Source organism: Berghia stephanieae, chromosome 3, assembly GCF_034508935.2.
Source record: "Berghia stephanieae isolate SIO BIC M18660-M18661 chromosome 3, UCSD_Bste_1.3, whole genome shotgun sequence".
NCBI lineage: Eukaryota > Metazoa > Mollusca > Gastropoda > Nudibranchia > Aeolidiidae > Berghia > Berghia stephanieae.
This window is the reverse complement of record NC_088362.1, coordinates 9,929,279-9,946,560: the sequence shown is the minus strand read 5'-3', so window position 1 is coordinate 9,946,560 and position 17,282 is coordinate 9,929,279. Positions and strand designations below refer to the sequence as shown.

Below are 17,282 nucleotides of genomic sequence, written 5' to 3'. Positions count from 1 at the left end.
AATTATAATATATATATATATATAATATATATATATAATATAATATATATATATATATATATATATATATATCCTGATATAATAGTGTTTTAAATGTGAATGGTTAATGAATGCTAATTGTTTGTGTTAAAGGACTAGAACTATCACGAAGTCACCAAAATTATTAGTGTTATAGTAAAATCGGACTTGGATGTGAAGGGTTCATGGTAATTTCTTGTGTAAAAGAACTAGAACTATCAATGAGATGAGTTATCACTGATTACCAGATTGCTTTGATATTGATTAGCTCGTCCATAACTAAGTGTGATCTTCCGATGTTGAAACCTTTGAAAATAACAATTTATTTGATAAGCTGTAGTAGTGTTGGTCCTGTAAGGAGTGACTTTCGTAAATCGTGTTATCAAACAAAGATACCACCAGCATTGTTTTCTTCATTTTTTAAAAAAAAAATATAACATTCTCCTCTTTCTCTCCTCTTCTTCCTCCTCCTCCTCTTCCTCCTTCCCCTCTTCCTCTTCCCCCTTCTACTCCTCCTCCTCCTCCTCCTCCTCCTCCTCCTCCTCCTCCTCCTCCTCCTCCTCCTCTCTTCCTTTTCTTCTTCTTCGTCTTCTTCTTCTTCTTCTTCGTCTTCTTCTTCTTCTTCTTCTTCTTCTTCTTCTTCTTCTTCTTCTTCTTCTTCTTCTTCTTCTTCTTCTTCTTCTTCTTCTATTACTCCTCAGCCTCCACCTCCGCCTCCTCCTCCTTCTTCTTACTATTCTACTTCTTTAGTTTTCTCTCTTCTCACTCTCTTGTTTTCCCTACCAAAACTCACCCCCTCCAGCTTGTCCTTAATCGTTTTTTACTGTTGTCGTCAATTATTTTTTTTCAATAAAAAAAAACAAAAAAAAAAAAAAACAACAAAATTCAATTTTAATTTAAGCAATCCCTTAGTGGTTATCTACTTGATCCTTCCGATTTATTTCATATCATAATGCACTTTTATGTTGTTTTTTTTTTTTTTTTTTTTTTTTTTTTTTTTTTTTTTGGGGGGGGGGGGGGGGGGTTATTCTTTCATTCACAATGTTTCTTTTTGCATTACAGTCTACATAGCCAAACTGATAGCCAAGCCCAGCACAGGTATCGAGGGCTGATAATGATAAAGATGAACTATAAACATGTCGTTTGATAATATGTTGATTGTCGTGGGAACATTGTTGACAATTTCGTAATTCGTAGAGTGAAAATCATGACGATGGGATGGGGGGGGGGGGGGGGGGAGTGGATTACTGTTCTCAAGGAACAGTGAATTAGTAAATCAATCTATAATTTAATGGGCTACACGCCGCCGACAACATTTCATCTGTAATCCATGTCAATCAGACCTAGATAGGACTACGAAAAATTCGTAAAAATATGAATTTTAGCCTCAGTTCGCTTCTTTGACTCAATAAATCTTATTGAAAAGGAAAGGCTTGTTAAAAATGAAAGCTTCGTTCCTATATTGAGAGGACTTTGGAGCATCTTTGGGTCATTCTCGGGGTATATTATTTATTTCTAAAGCAATGTTTCTTCTCGCGCTCAAAGACGGTACAGATGGACTAATTTAAAGGAGTCAAAAGGTTAGTTGGATTAATACAATTGACATTTTCCTTTTCTGGTTGATATGAAAATGAATATATTGCATGGAGATAAAGATAAAGGGAGTAAATCTGACTCTTGAATGAACAACACACACAAAAAAAAAAACATATTGCAGCTTGAGGTTGGAAGAAACATATAACAACAGGAAACGGATTCGTCATAAGTGTTTCATTCATATCGTTTTGTTGACAAAGGCAAAAACCCGAAACGTCCACAGTAAGTATCTGGCTTCGTTAATTAAATTGAAGCTTCTATTACGTTTCCTATTGTTACCTATTCCGGCTGTTAAATAATATCTTTCAAATATTTTATTTTAGATATGTATACAGCAGAGGATTCTCCATCTTGCCGTTAGCTAGAAGTATTTCAACGCTGGCTTCGTGATCAACATATTTACTGGTCTGGTAGCACAACCATAAAGCCATTTCAAAAAATGGTGTTATCAAACTTGTAATCAAATACACATGTCAACATTGGCAGTCAGTTTTCAAGATGAAAAGCAAGGGGTAGTGGTAGAAAGAAAGACCGATATCCTGAAAATATGTCTAAAACGGTATCGATACTCGGAAGAAATTTTTTTTTTTTTTTTTTTTTTTTTTTTTTTTTTTGAAGGAAGGTTATTGTTTAAAAGGACAGTATGTTATAAGGCATGAAATACATGCGTGTTTAAATAGCCTATGATTGCCTAATTATTATTGTTTTTAATTACAAAGAATAAGAGAGGTTTTCCAGTAATCTACTCGAATGTAGTTGTAATATAATCAGCTTTCCTCCATTATTGCAATATGTATAGTAATTTGTTGCTTTCAAACCTCTTATGTCTTAAATAGTATGAGGACCTTAGCTCTTACACAAGATTATATGCATCTCTTTGATAGATTCCACACTATTATCATAATTGATAATATAATAAATAAATAAAATAAAATAAAATTCCCTTTATTGATCCCATAGGGTAAATTTGTTTCTAGGGTCTATTCAAAGGGAAAACTGGAATAACCCAGGCGTCAGCCGCAGTGCAGCGCCGCAAATTGAGCTAGGGCGAGGTGACTTGTCCAAGGCCACACACCGCAGCGGCGGGTGATTGAACTCGGTACCTTTCGGGAACGAAGCAAAGACCGTCCTGCTGAGCCACGCTACCCCTTAGCCTGGCTCCTCCGTGACATTTTTCTCTCCCCCCCCCCCCCCCCCCCCCCAATTTATCACTATACAAAATAATAAAATTCTATTTTAAAAATGTCTTTCCAGTGGATTTTTCCCTATAGATAGTAATGCGCTTGGCTAAGAAGCTCACAACATTGTCGTCCGGAAGTATAACGGACCAACACACAAACTCTGTGTAACCATGAACTTTTATAGTCTGGTTAATACAGTTTAGTGAGAACAACTCACAAACGCGGATGGCAAAAACAATAACAAAGGCCTGAGTGACGTCATCTGCATACTATCTATAGATAGTAATGCGCTTGGCTAAGAAGCTCACAACATTGTCGTCCGGAAGTATAACAGACCAACACACAAAACGGTGTGTATCCATGAACGTTTATAGTATGGTTAATACAGTTCAGTGAGCATTACTCATAAACGCGGATGGCAAAAAAAAAAAACAAACAAAAAAAATAACAAAGACCTGAGTGACGTCATCTTCGAACCATCTATACTCTTGTTAAGACAGCTTAGTGACACTTACTCATAACGCGGATGTCAAAAAGCAATAACAAAGACCTGAGTGACGTCAACTTCATACTATTTATGAAGCATATTGAGTGAATAGTTGACATTATCCATAAACGCAACAGAGCGTAGCCATCGTTAACATAACATAGCCTGACACGAGAACCCTCTAGGACTGGCAGTTTGACGTCATTTTTTTTTTTTAGGTTTGTGTAGCGTCTAGTGAGTTGTCGTTAGTAGAACTCAAGGAAACAAGTCATTTCATTGGTTGAACTATTGAATACAACTCATGATTTGTTTTCATTTGTGGCAAAAGACTGGCATTTTGACGTCATTTTTTTCGCTATGTTAAGTTATGGCCTGATACCGTAGCCATCGTTATGTTATAGCCTGATACTGAAATCCAAAAGGACTGGCAGTTTGACGTCATTGTTTGGTTTTTGCACCGCTTAGTCAGTTGTCGTTAGTGGAGCTCATGGAAACAGGTTATTTCATTGGTTGAACTATTGAATACAACTCACGATTTGTTTTCTTTTGTGGCAAAAGACTGGCATTTTGACGTCATTTTTTGGTCAGTATCAGGCCATAACTTTACGAAGGCCAGGCTGATACTGACCAAAAAATGACGTCAAAATGCCAGTCTTTTGCCACAAAAGAAAACAAATCGTGAGTTGTATTCGATAGTTCAGCCAATGGGACCACTTGTTTCCATGAGCTCTACTAACGACAACTCACTAGACGGTGCAAAAAAAAATCAAATAATAACGTCAAACTGCCAGTCCTTTTGGCTTTCAGTATCAGGCTAGTAAATAACGATGGCTACGGCCTGACACGAGAACCCTCTAGGACTGGCAGTTTGACGTCATTTTTTTTAGGTTTGTGTAGCGTCTGGTGAGTTGTCGTTAGTAGAGCTCAAGGAAACAAGTTATTTCATTGGTTGAACTATTGAATACAACTCACGATTTGTTTCATTTGTGGCAACAGACTGGCATTTTGACGTCATTTTTTCACCAGTATCAGGCTATAGATAGTATGCAGTTGACGTCACTCAAGTCTTTGTTATTGCTTTTTGCCATCCGCGCGGATGAGAGACGCATGCGCACAACCAACATGACGTTCTCTCTCTAATAACTTTTCCGCCGGTGACGTCACCGACTATTGGTGACGTCCAATCAAGGGACGCTACTCTTCCGCTAATCTCATTCCTTATAAACGTTCAAGATTACACATAGTATGCGCTAGGCTAAGAAGCTCATAACATTGCCATCCGGAAGTATAACAGACCAACACACAAAACTGTGTGTATCCATGAACGTTTATAGTCGGATTAATACAGTTCAGTGAGCATTACTCATAAACGCGGATGGCAAAAAAACAATAATAAAGACCTGAGTGACGTCATCTTTGAACTATCTATAACTTTACGGTGGCTACGAAAAGAGCTCGTGATAACCGCATGCTCCGATAGCCGTGTACCCCGGCATGCAAGACTTTTGCTCTAGGGATTGATAAGAAGATAAGGCAGAAACCATTTCAATGTTCCTCTACCGTCTAACCTTCAGATGGCGCCACTCAGCTCTTTGTTATTGTATTCAGACAACCTTTTTATGATTTATTCTACTAAATTATATGAGTTAGACTATAAACGTTTAAGGTTACGCATTTGTGTGTGTGTGTGTGTGTGTGTGTGTGTGTGTGTGTTGGTGCGTTATATCCGGCTGGCGAATGATGTGAGTATTAAACCGAAACGCATTGGATCATTACTCTTCAACAGTCGTAACGTCACTTCCTTCCTAATGACGCATGGTAACTTAGTAACACTGACTCTAAACTATCGGAACAATGGCGGACTCACGTATGAAATATTTCTCCGGCGAGCATAAAGGGTATCCAGAGGGAAAAAACCCATAAATTTGATCATGTTTTGACTTTTACACATTCTGATCACAAGGCATATGAAAAGTTCGAGCCAGCATGAAGAATAAAAAGTAATAATTTTCTTTGTTTAGAACCAAGATGGCAGCCGTTGCCGGGCGGCGTGACATCAGACTACTGAATCCAATTAGACTATAAACGTTTAAGATTACACATTTTTTTTTGGTGGTGTTGGTACGTTATATCCGGCAGGCGAATGGTGTGAGTATTATACCGAAACGCATCGGATCAATTAAGGGTGAGCAATGAGTTATTATTGTTTGTGACGGATGGAACAGTGGAAAAAATATTTTCATGGAGTTCCATCCAAAATTTCTTGGTTGTTTCGTTATGAAGGGGCAATTAACCACACCCCCTGGCGTGACTCGGACAATCCTCAGTTGGTAGAGCGCCCGCTTCACAATCGAAAGGGACCGAGATCGATCCCGGGTGCAGTCGAGCTTTTTTTTTTTTCTTTACTGAACCCCTTGTTCACCCAGTAGCGATTGTGTATCTGGATCTGTTAGATCTGTCGGAAAGTACTTTGCTATAGACTAGCGTCGTATCAAAAGGGTAGCAAGCAATTGCTTTTATCCGTTTCTCTCCATGTGCTAATGGCTCTGGAGGACTACATTTAGTAAGACCACGTGGCCGCAAATGTTGGAAACAAAAAGAGCGGTTGGTGCCCCACCTTGCAAGATATTCTTATAATATTGGATTTGCCATTAAATTATCATTGAATTGTGCAAAACTCATAATGCCGTGGATAGCTCATATGGTAGAGTCACGCTCTCACCGGCCAGGAGGAGTTGTCGTACCAGTAAGGTCGTGGGTTCAAACCCCAATCACCGCCGCGAATTTTTTAAATTCTCTATTGTCTTCTGGCGCTTTCCTACTCACTTCATATCTAATGCCGTTTTGAGGCGTTAGGTCACAATTCATTTCAGAGAAACAAACCTGAGGGCCGACGTCATTTTTGTTTTCGAATCAACATGGTGCGGCCTTGTACCTACTTCAAAAACAAAAGAGAACAATAAAGTAAAATATAATGATCCAAACGATGAGAGAGAGAGAGAGAGAGAGAGAGAGAGAGAGAGAGAGAGAGAGAGAGAGAGAGAGAGAGAGAGAGAGAGAGAGAGAGAACCCACACATAAACGCCAGGCTTTTCGAGTCATAATGCATTTATTCAGCCAAATAGTGACACCGCGAAATCGGTTCGTTCGCAACGACGTGTACTTATTTTCAGGGCTGCCACCCTAGGTAATTGTGATGGGCTCAAACCAACACAAGATAATGTCCATTACAACAATGTTTAATCAAGCCTATAATTAATTGCGTACGGCTATCAGACCTGAAAATATGTGACCCTTGGCTCCAAGATTAGCTTTTTTGCTGTTGTTGTCAGAAACGAGGTATTCGGTCATTGAACAATGATTTCGAATAGTGAGAGGAGAAGACGGTTCAATTGTTACGATCTCACGACACGTGCATAGAAATACTGATTTTTGGGGCCGATGACTTGGAAAACATAATAATATAATATTTTCCACGTTTTCTTCCACGGCGATCGCTGATGTCTGTGGAAATTTCCATAACACAACACCACGTTGTGTTAGTGTTAAGTTGAAGATCGTAGACATAAAATAATAATCATCGTTTTATGTGCATTTTTCACAGTTGTGCTTTGATTAGGTTTGAGTCAGATTTGAAACATCGAAGGACTAGAAAATTGGACATAGTTCTGTTTATATTATTGTCATCAAAATAATGTCTTAAAATTAAGGAAACAATGCAAGAGTCATTGCTTATGCTTTTGCGATTTATAGCACAACTGTCATGTATAACATATACGCCATTTAGCAATACAACTTGTTATTCCCTCATACCGGTAACTTCAGTATAAGTATGTAAAGAAATGCCTTCTAGGTAACAAAGGGAGATAGTTGTCCTACCCACCAAGGTCTCGGGTAGAATCAAACCCATATAATTAAATGATTTATGAGTGTAGGATGGGTGTTGGAATAGGGACTCCCTTGTTTTCGCCGTGGGTGGAGTAGACTATGAAGGCAATGAAAGAACGGAGGGTTATCATGTTCCATCAGTGTTAAAACACCCTCATCAATCTTATGCATCAACCGAGATACCGTTAGATACCCTGTCCTATGTTTCGGCTTGGGCCGATGTTCAACTGGCAGTCTGCGATTTGAGGTCGAAGAAGGAAGACCTGTACAGCCTGTGTGTTGGCTGGAATTCTGTTTGGCTATGTTGAAGCCACAGTGAAAAGGGCCCAAAGTGGCCAGTATTTTATGTCGCACCCGAATATGGGCTCTCAGACGATATGTGTTGGGCCTGTGTGTTGGCCAGCATTGTGTTTTAGGCTGTATTGTAGTCGAAGTGGGCCTAATATGGCCAGTATTTTGTATATCGTACCCGGTTATGGGCTCTATGCGATATTGTGTTTTTGTAATTTGTGCTCGGTGAGAATATATAAAATTTATAATATTGTTTTGATGTGCTGAGTAATCATCAAGTGATTAAGTGATTAATATCGTAAAATTATTTCACTTATCTTAAAGTTTAAAATAATATACAGTTTTATTGTTTTAGTGAATAATTAATTCATTGAGTTTAATTGTGTTGAAATTGAGAACGTGACCTCAGTTAAATGAATTATTTTAAAGTAAATACTAATTGATCACTTACGCTATCATTGTGTCTATGTTAATTTCATTTTTACTAATATATCTATATCTATCTTCTAATATAGTGAAGAGCTGACGGGGCTAGGACATAGCGCCCGGTAAATGCGTTTGCATCTTTGAACTTTGTAATTTTGTCGGGGCTAGGACATAGCGCCCGGTAAATGTGTTTTGAACCCTTTTGAACAATATAATTTTTGAGAAATATGAACAATATAATTTGTGACAGCACCCGATACCTGTTTTGAGAAATATGAACAAAATACAATGTAACGTTTGTAAAGATGAGGAAGTAACACTCGATCTATGTGTTTTATTAGGAACAATTTTGAATTTGAACAGGCTGGAACACCGCACCCTGTGTGAACAATTTTGTTGATTAATTTTATTCTCCTTTCGGAATATGAACAGTTTATTTTGACCCTATATGTAATTAATAATTTCATTATTAGTGGGAATTAATGGAACGGTTGGAACCTGGGTGAAGTATAGTTTATTTTGGTTAAAACTTACATGAATTTTATATTGCATTACTACTTTTTACTTGTATGTACTTTTGATTTTTCCTGTCAATATATGCAATGTTATTCTGTTTTGCTCAATAACCATGAGATGTTCCCCTTTCTTTTACTTTAAATAAATAATAATGGCTCTCTTGTCAGATACGGTGTTCTGTTGGTGATTGTAACGTCCACGTCTACCTCTCCACACTTTAAGGTCATAAGCGGCCTTCGCATCCATTGCGAGTTGCGATCGCACCTTGTGACATGAATTGGCGCTGCGAGCAGGGTTTCTTATTGTGTGGTTTGGTGGTCTGAAGTTTTACATCAACAGACACCTTCGTTTCTGAGAAGTCAATGCCTCTTATTGTTGTGGGGATTTAGAGTCGCTTCCTGTACTGATGCATATCAGGGGGTTGGGCTGTCAGATCTAATTTCAGGCGCTACTTCTCATCATTTAACGACTATGTACTGTCTGTAATGTAAAGCTATAGTTTGGGTTAGTGAAATGATATCACGCAATTGTTCAGGCGTAACAAGGTTACACTGATGTTGTAGGGTACGCGCGGCGTATCGCTACTTATTGTTTTGTTCATAAAGCGAGTGAACCACGAACTATGAAAGGCCAGTGTGATGGGCCTTAATACTTTAATTTGATTAAAGTCTAGATAATGTTGTTTTGGTATAATGTAGTGGTCATCGCTTGATGTTTTAACTTTTTGAACTGACGAAGCGTCAGCTGTTATTACTGATTTCGCTATTGTTTGTTTGACAATAGGTATATTGGGTAGATTTTTATCTGCATTTAGCTGATCCTTCTCTTTTTATATTATTCAATCTATCGATTTTTTAAAAGTACGTTGCGATAAATATTTTGTCATTATGGATGTGGAACGGTTGTTAAAATGTGGGGAAAAGTTGGGTTTACATGGCGACGAACTGAGAGTGTGGGTGGAAGAAAAGTTGGAACGGGACAGAGAGGAAAAGGAGAGAGATAGGTTTGAGAAAGAGAAAGAGCGTGATGCAGTCGCAGAACAAACGAAACAACAAGCTCTTCTTGTTGAAAGGCAGCTGGAACTAGAGCGCCTAAAAATTGAAAATTCAGTGGTCCCGGTTCGAACCCCTTCCTCCACTGACAGTGAACCCTCGACTGGCAGTTGTGGAGCTAAAAGTCCTCGCCTGCCATATTTTGATGAATCGAAAGATCAGATAGATAGTTATCTACTCAGGTTTGAAAGATATGCAACCGTAAATCGATGGAGAGAAGAGGATTGGGCGATTCATTTGTCGGCGTTGCTTAGAGGCAATGCGTTGCACGTGTACACTCGCTTGGACGAGGTAGACGCTACCCAGTATGATAATGTAAAGTGCGCGTTATTGAAACGCTACAATTTAACGGAAGACGGCTTCTTAGAGCGTTTCCGTAAAAGTAGACCAGAAATAGAAGAAAGGATGGGTCAGTTTCGAACCCGTATATCCACATATCTGGAAAAGTGGATAACTATGTCCGGCAATGATAGAACAAAGCCTGAGGACATCTTGGACTTGATTGTTAAAGAACAGCTCGTAAATGTTTGTAATAAGGAGGTGGTGGTTTTCCTGAAGGAAAGAAAACCAAATACATCTATGGAAGTAGTCGACACTGTAGAGAAATATGTCGAAGCGCACGGGACTGCCGGCGCTTTCTCAAGAACTGTGTCATATCAGAATGACAAGGTTCCAAGCAAACAGCAAGATGGTCACAAACCTGTCATGAAACCAACTACTTCAGTAATTAGATGCCACAACTGTTTTAAAGTTGGACATTTGAAGAGGGATTGTAAGAACAGACCACAAATCTCTGCAATACAAAGAGACACGAAATGTGGATACTGTGGTCGTAGGTACCACTCCACTGAGCAGTGCTGGGAAAGAAAAAGGATGGAGAATACTGATAAGAAGACTTTTGGAGTAGCGGCTATGAATACTCCAGAACCGCTGCCGTGTTGTAACAATGCACAACATCATGTTGCTAACAATGGTATCATGAACAACACTAACTCTCAACGTCAAGCGCCGAGGGAAAATAAAGAATTTTGACAATTAATTACGGTGTCCGCAGCATGTTCGGGACACGCGATAGAGACGACAGGTATGCCGGTCGCTATTGGTTGGATAAATGGACAAAGAGTTAAAGTGTTGAGAGACAGCGGCAGTAGTTGTGTTGTGATTAGAAAAGGCCTTGTGAGTAGAGAAAAGAAAGAACAAGAAAAGAGAGTGAAGGTCAGTCTAGCTGATGGGAAGACTGTGAGTGCCCCACTAACTGAAGCGTGGCTTGATTGTCCATATTACAAGGGAAGAGTGACGGCTCTAGAAATGGCCTCACCTTTGTATGACGTCATTTTGGGAAATATACCAGGAGTCAAATGCCCAGGAACGCCAATAAAATATGACGATCACTCTGATTCAGTCCACGAGAATCTCATGAGAAATGATTGTGAGCACTCAGCTCAAGCAGCACAGACGAGGGCACAAAAAGAGAAGAGAATGAAACCATTGATCACTGCCCCCTCAGTGGAAACAGGTGTTAGTAAGGCTGTTTTGAAAGAAAAACAGACCAAAGACGAGACATTGAAATGTGCGAGAGAGGCAGCAGTTACGAAAGAAGTGAAAAAGACTGGTGCCAATAATAAAAGTTGGTTTGGATATGATAGAGGGGTTTCTAGTACGATATTTTCAGTCACCAAAGATTGAGCACGGTGACGTGATTAGACAAGTCATGGTCCCAAAAGATTTGCGAGAGACAGTGATGCGTTTAGCTCATGAGTCCATACTCTCTGGACATCTCGCTGCCAAGAAAACGACTGAGCGCATTCTCAGCAATTTCTACTGGCCCAACATTTGGGATGACGTCACCCGCTTCTGTAGATCGTGTGACCAATGTCAAAGGTCAACGGCAAGAGGAATGACCCCAAAAGTGCCTCTGACTGAAGTTCCGCTGATAGACGAACCATTTAGTCGAGTAGCGGTAGATTTGGTAGGACCAATTATTCCTGCATCAAATAGAGGGAATCGCTACATGCTTACTGTGGTAGATTACTGCACACGGTACCCGGAAGCTGTAGCCTTGAAAAACATAGAAACCGCGACAGTTGCGGAAGGCCTCGTCGACATTTTCAGTAGGACGGGGATACCAAAAGAGATATTAAGTGACAGAAGTACACAGTTCACCTCAGATTTGATGAAAGAAGTCTGTAGACTACTGTCTGTGAAACAACTTACCACAAGTCCATATCACCCTCAGTGTAATGGGCTGGTGGAGGAGTTTAATGGCACTCTCAAAGGGATGCTTAAGAGATTGGCAACAGAGAGACCGTCAGATTGGGATCGATATCTCAATGCGGCCCTGTTTGCCTACCGTGAAGCACCACAGGAGTCCTTGGGCTTCTCCCCTTTTGAATTGTTGTTCGGTCGCCCAGTACGAGGCCCGATGACAATTCTCAGAGAGTTGTGGACGGAGTCTATTGAGGACGAAGAGGTGAAGACAACATACCAATATGTTGTAGACCTAAAAGAAGAACTTGAGACTACTATCCATATGGCCCATGAAAATTTAAAGAAGGGCTCAAAACGGCATAAGGCATATTTCGATAGAAAAGCCAAGATACGCAACTTCAAAGAAGGAGACAAAGTGTTGTTGTTGCTCCCGACAAAGCACAACAAACTTGAATTGAAATGGCAAGGTCCATTTGAAGTTCAACGTGTAGTTGGACATAATAATTATGTAATACAGGCTGGTACTTCAAAGAAAACGTACCACGCAAATTTATTGAAACGGTACTATGACCGGAGCACCGCGGACATAGACGGAAGTGGAATTCGTCAATGTGCCGTGGCAGCTGTTGTTGACGATGAAGATTACCATGGTAAATATCCAGTTGTTTACCTCAGTAGGAAACTGTTACTGAGAGAACAACGGTATTCAGTGATTGAAAAGAGTGTTTAGCTCTTGTGTGGGCTGTCAGGAGTTTGAACAGCTATCTTATGGGCAGAGAATTCATTGTGGAGACTGACCACGCTCCTTTGTTGTATCTCAAAAAAAAAAAAAAAAAGCCAAGTCAGAAAATGGTCTTCTGATGAGATGGTCACTGTTGCTCCACTAGTATCGTTTTCGGTTGATGTCTGTGAAAGGTTCGGACAATCATGGTCCAGACTTTTTGTCTCGGCTGCCTTAGTGGTCAGGCATTTCTTAGTTTTGATCAAAAATTTGGGATTTTTGTCCTCCAGTGGGGAGTGATGTAAAGAAATGCCTTCTAGGTAACAAAGGGAGATAGTTGTCCTACCCACCAAGGTCTCGGGTAGAATCAAACCCATATAATTAAATGATTTATGAGTGTAGGATGGGTGTTGGAATAGGGACTCCCTTGTTTTCGCCGTGGGTGGTGTAGACTATGAAGGCAATGAAAGAACGGAGGGTTATCATGTTCCATCAGTGTTAAAACACCCTCATCAATCTTATGCATCAACCGAGATACCGTTAGATACCCTGTCCTATGTTTCGGCTTGGGCCGATGTTCAACTGGCAGTCTGCGATTTGAGGTCGAAGAAGGAAGACCTGTACAGCCTGTGTGTTGGCTGGAATTCTGTTTGGCTATGTTGAAGCCACAGTGAAAAGGGCCCAAAGTGGCCAGTATTTTATGTCGCACCCGAATATGGGCTCTCAGACGATATGTGTTGGGCCTGTGTGTTGGCCAGCATTGTGTTTTAGGCTGTATTGTAGCCGAAGTGGGCCTAATATGGCCAGTATTTTGTATATAGTACCCGGTTATGGGCTCTAAGCGATATTGTGTTTTTGTAATTTGTGCTCGGTGAGAATATATAAAATTTATAATATTGTTTTGATGTGCTGAGTAATCATCAAGTGATTAAGTGATTAATATCGTAAAATTATTTCACTTATCTTAAAGTTTAAAATAATATACAGTTTTATTGTTTTAGTGAATAATTAATTCATTGAGTTTAATTGTGTTGAAATTGAGAACGTGACCTCAGTTAAATGAATTATTTTAAAGTAAATACTAATTGATTACTTACGCTATCATTGTGTCTATGTTAATTTCATTTTTACTAATATATCTATATCTATCTTCTAATATAGTGAAGAGCTGACGGGGCTAGGACATAGCGCTCGGTAAATGCGTTTGCATCTTTGAACTTTGTAATTTTGTCGGGGCTAGGACATAGCGCCCGGTAAATGTGTTTTGAACCCTTTTGAACAATATAATTTTTGAGAAATATGAACAATATAATTTGTGACAGCACCCGATACCTGTTTTGAGAAATATGAACAAAATACAATGTAACGTTTGTAAAGATGAGGAAGTAACACTCGATCTATGTGTTTTATTAGGAACAATTTTGAATTTGAACAGGCTGGAACACCGCACCCTGTGTGAACAATTTTGTTGATTAATTTTATTCTCCTTTCGGAATATGAACAGTTTATTTTGACCCTATATGTAATTAATAATTTCATTATTAGTGGGAATTAATGGAACGGTTGGAACCTGGGTGAAGTATAGTTTATTTTGGTTAAAACTTACATGAATTTTATATTGCATTACTACTTTTTACTTGTATGTACTTTTGATTTTTCCTGTCAATATATGCAATGTTATTCTGTTTTGCTCAATAACCATGAGATGTTCCCCTTTCTTTTACTTTAAATAAATAATAATGGCTCTCTTGTCAGATACGGTGTTCTGTTGGTGATTGTAACGTCCACGTCTACCTCTCCACACTTTAAGGTCATAAGCGGCCTTCGCATCCATTGCGAGTTGCGATCGCACCTTGTGACAAAGTATAAGCTACCCATCCTTGATCGTATTATTATACACGTTGAGTTAATAATCCACCGACAAAATTGACCCACGGTCGTGCATGAGACTAGCCGAAGGTGCTGATCAGAAATCAGAACCAGACTAGACCTACTTAGCTACTGTGTGCATTTTCAGAAAGTTCCATCGCATTCCATTCCGATCTGAATGCAACAGCCCACCCAGACTCTCTCAGCCTTGGCTCAACTCTCCTGCTTCTCCCACGCTACACAACATACTCCCCCCCCCCCCCCCCCCCCCCGCCCCCCGCTCCCCTCAAGTCCTCCTCTCGCCCGCGTTTGCCTCCACTTCCGACTCCACAGAGGGCCGCCTCACGAAGCGCCTTCGTCTGAACACGCACGTCAGTACAACGCACACGCGGTGCGAGGAGAAAGAAAACACGATCCCCTCTTCTGTGTTCTATTAGTCAATGATAAATCGGTTCTCAGTTCAGTTGCGGATTACTACTATTTCTCCGGATTTATATTAAAAATTCATAGTAAAGAAAAATCCCAACAAACAGTCCCCTAAAAGGTAACTATGGATTAGTGTATTCAATGAATATTAATTTTAGAATTATTTTCTCTATTAAAATTATAAAGATCCAGTGTGATTCAGACATACCGGCTCATTGGTTAAAAAAAAACATACCGACCAATGATAATAAAAATGTGTACCTAGTGTGCTCACGTGTTTAATTTAGAACGGGGCCAAGCCATTTCTCTAAATAAACTTTTAAGTCATGACTTTACTGCGTGTTATTCACAAAAAATAATTAAAAGCTTCTTAACTTGACTTGAAAATAACGGGTTCGCCTAAAATCAGCTAATGATGTGTTATTGTAAGAGAGTTGATTGTCTGTGACGTCACTGAACTACGATGTTGTTTGACGTAAACATTCCTAAGTTTTAGGTCTATGACCATCTCTACGAACAAATATTTTATTACAGGCCAAATTGTCACTGAATTCGGATAGGTAGCCAATTTTGTCTTTGAAAATATTGGTGGAATAATCGAAATCAGTTTCCTCGAGTTTCCTTTCCACCACAGTCACAGATCTTTATGATTCATACACCAAGTAGATCGAGATAGTTCGTATAATTCAACAAGTTCATGAGTCAGACCAGAGCCTGCTTGTATGAGTAAATGTTTTGAGTTGCTGTTGTTGTTGTTGTCGTTGTTGTTGTTATTATTATTATTATTATTATTATTATTATTATTATTATTATTATTATTATTATTATTATTATTATTTTATTATTATTATTATTATTATCGTCATAATCATCATCAGCATCATCATCATCACCATCAACATACTAAACTTTAGGCATCCCATTGACACGGCATTAAGATTTTATTTTCATTATTATTAGGTCCGTATTGTGTATGTAGCGATTATATTTACTACTCAAGACTAAACTATTATATAACTACTTTTACTACAACGTATACTGCTAAGTACGCTACTACGACTACTACTACCACTACTACTACTACTACTACTACTACTACTACTACTACTACTACTACTACTACTACTACTACTATTACTACTACTACTACTACTACTACTACTACTATTACTACTACTACTACTACTACTACTACTACTACTAAAAAGACCCCTACCACCACTGCTACTAATACTACTACTACTGCTACCATTACTGCTACTACCACCACCACTACTACTACTACTACTACTACTACTACTACTACTACTACTACTACTACTACTACTACTACTACTGCTACCACCACTACTACTACTACTACTACTACTACTACTACTACTACTACTACTACTACTACTACCACCACCACCACCACCACCACTACTCCTCCTCCTCCTCCTCTCACTACTACTACTACTACTACTCACTACTACTACTACTACTAACAACTTCTATCCTTTCTCCATCTTTCCACCTATCGTGTTCTTAGTTCTTACTCCTCTTCCTTTTGGGGGAAAATCGATAAATTAACAACGTGTGTTATTATTATTATTATTATTACTACTATCAGCGGAAGTTGGTGTGTAACCCCGACGCCAGGAGAAAATAGGCTAGATACTGGCATGAAAATACACGTGCAACGTTTACACTCTCACACCAATCACTATTACCGATATATTTCATCATCTTCATTTTCGCTCCCTGGCTCGGCTTTTATCTAGGCTAGTCTAGTAGTAGAAAAGGCAATAAAAGAGAACACGTTGGATGATGAAACACAGCGGATGAAAATTACTTTCTGGCGGTTTTAAAACAACGCTTGGAGGACATGTTTCTACAAGAGTGGCACGCTGAGATGTCGATGACGACGTCTGGACGGCTGTATAAACACATTAAAGACACCTTTGAGTTAGAACCATATATGAAACTGTGTAATAAATCTTACAGAGTTGCCATCTCAAAAATCAGATTGAGTTCTCATTTGTTTTATATAGAAAGGGGTAGATGGGGCACAAGAAAAGTAGATAGAAATGATCGTAAATGTCCTACTTGTGACGTAATAGAAGACGAATACCATTGTCTAATTGAATGTTCGAGGTATACGCATGAGAGAAGAAATTGCCTGCCGGAAAAACTGAAAAATAGACCAAGTATGTTTGAATTTATCAAATTTTTGAAATGCAGAGACAGTAGACAGCAAGGTGATTTAGGTAGACTTTGCTTTAAGGTACAGATCGAACACAAGAAATATTTACAAGTATAATTGTGGTTTCCACGGCAAGGAAAACTTATTAAAATTGATGACAGAGGGAATAATGCGATTGTTGTTTGTTTGTTTTCATTTGTTTTTGTCTGTTTAGTAACTGCAGTTCTGATACTAAGATGTGGTATATTATGCAAAATATGACATGTTATATAAGTATGTGTGTGTGTGTGTGTGTGTGTGTGTGTGTGTGTGTGAGTGTGTATTTGTGTGAGAAAGTGGGGTGGGGGGGGGGGGGGAATTGGGCATTGATATTAAAATATTGTATTATAGTTTACCATGATAAAGATTAGTTGCGATTG

The 17,282-nt window shown here is 39.0% G+C and overlaps 1 protein-coding gene across 3 annotated transcripts in view; it reads left to right on the top strand.

Annotated features, from left to right (window-relative positions):
* Window positions 1-1,291: 1,291 nt before the first annotated feature.
* LOC144967131 (sodium- and chloride-dependent glycine transporter 1-like) overlaps window positions 1,292-17,282 on the top strand; it is a 49,738-nt gene continuing 33,747 nt past the window's right edge. Inside the window, exon 1 of one of the 3 annotated variants that reach the window (XM_078903982.1) lies at window positions 1,292-1,836. The gene's annotated coding sequence lies outside the window, so the exon portion shown is untranslated. Of the gene's footprint in view, window positions 1,837-14,609; window positions 14,797-17,282 lie in introns of those variants that run through there. The other 2 variants (XM_078903983.1, XM_078903981.1) reach the window with 2 other exon arrangements.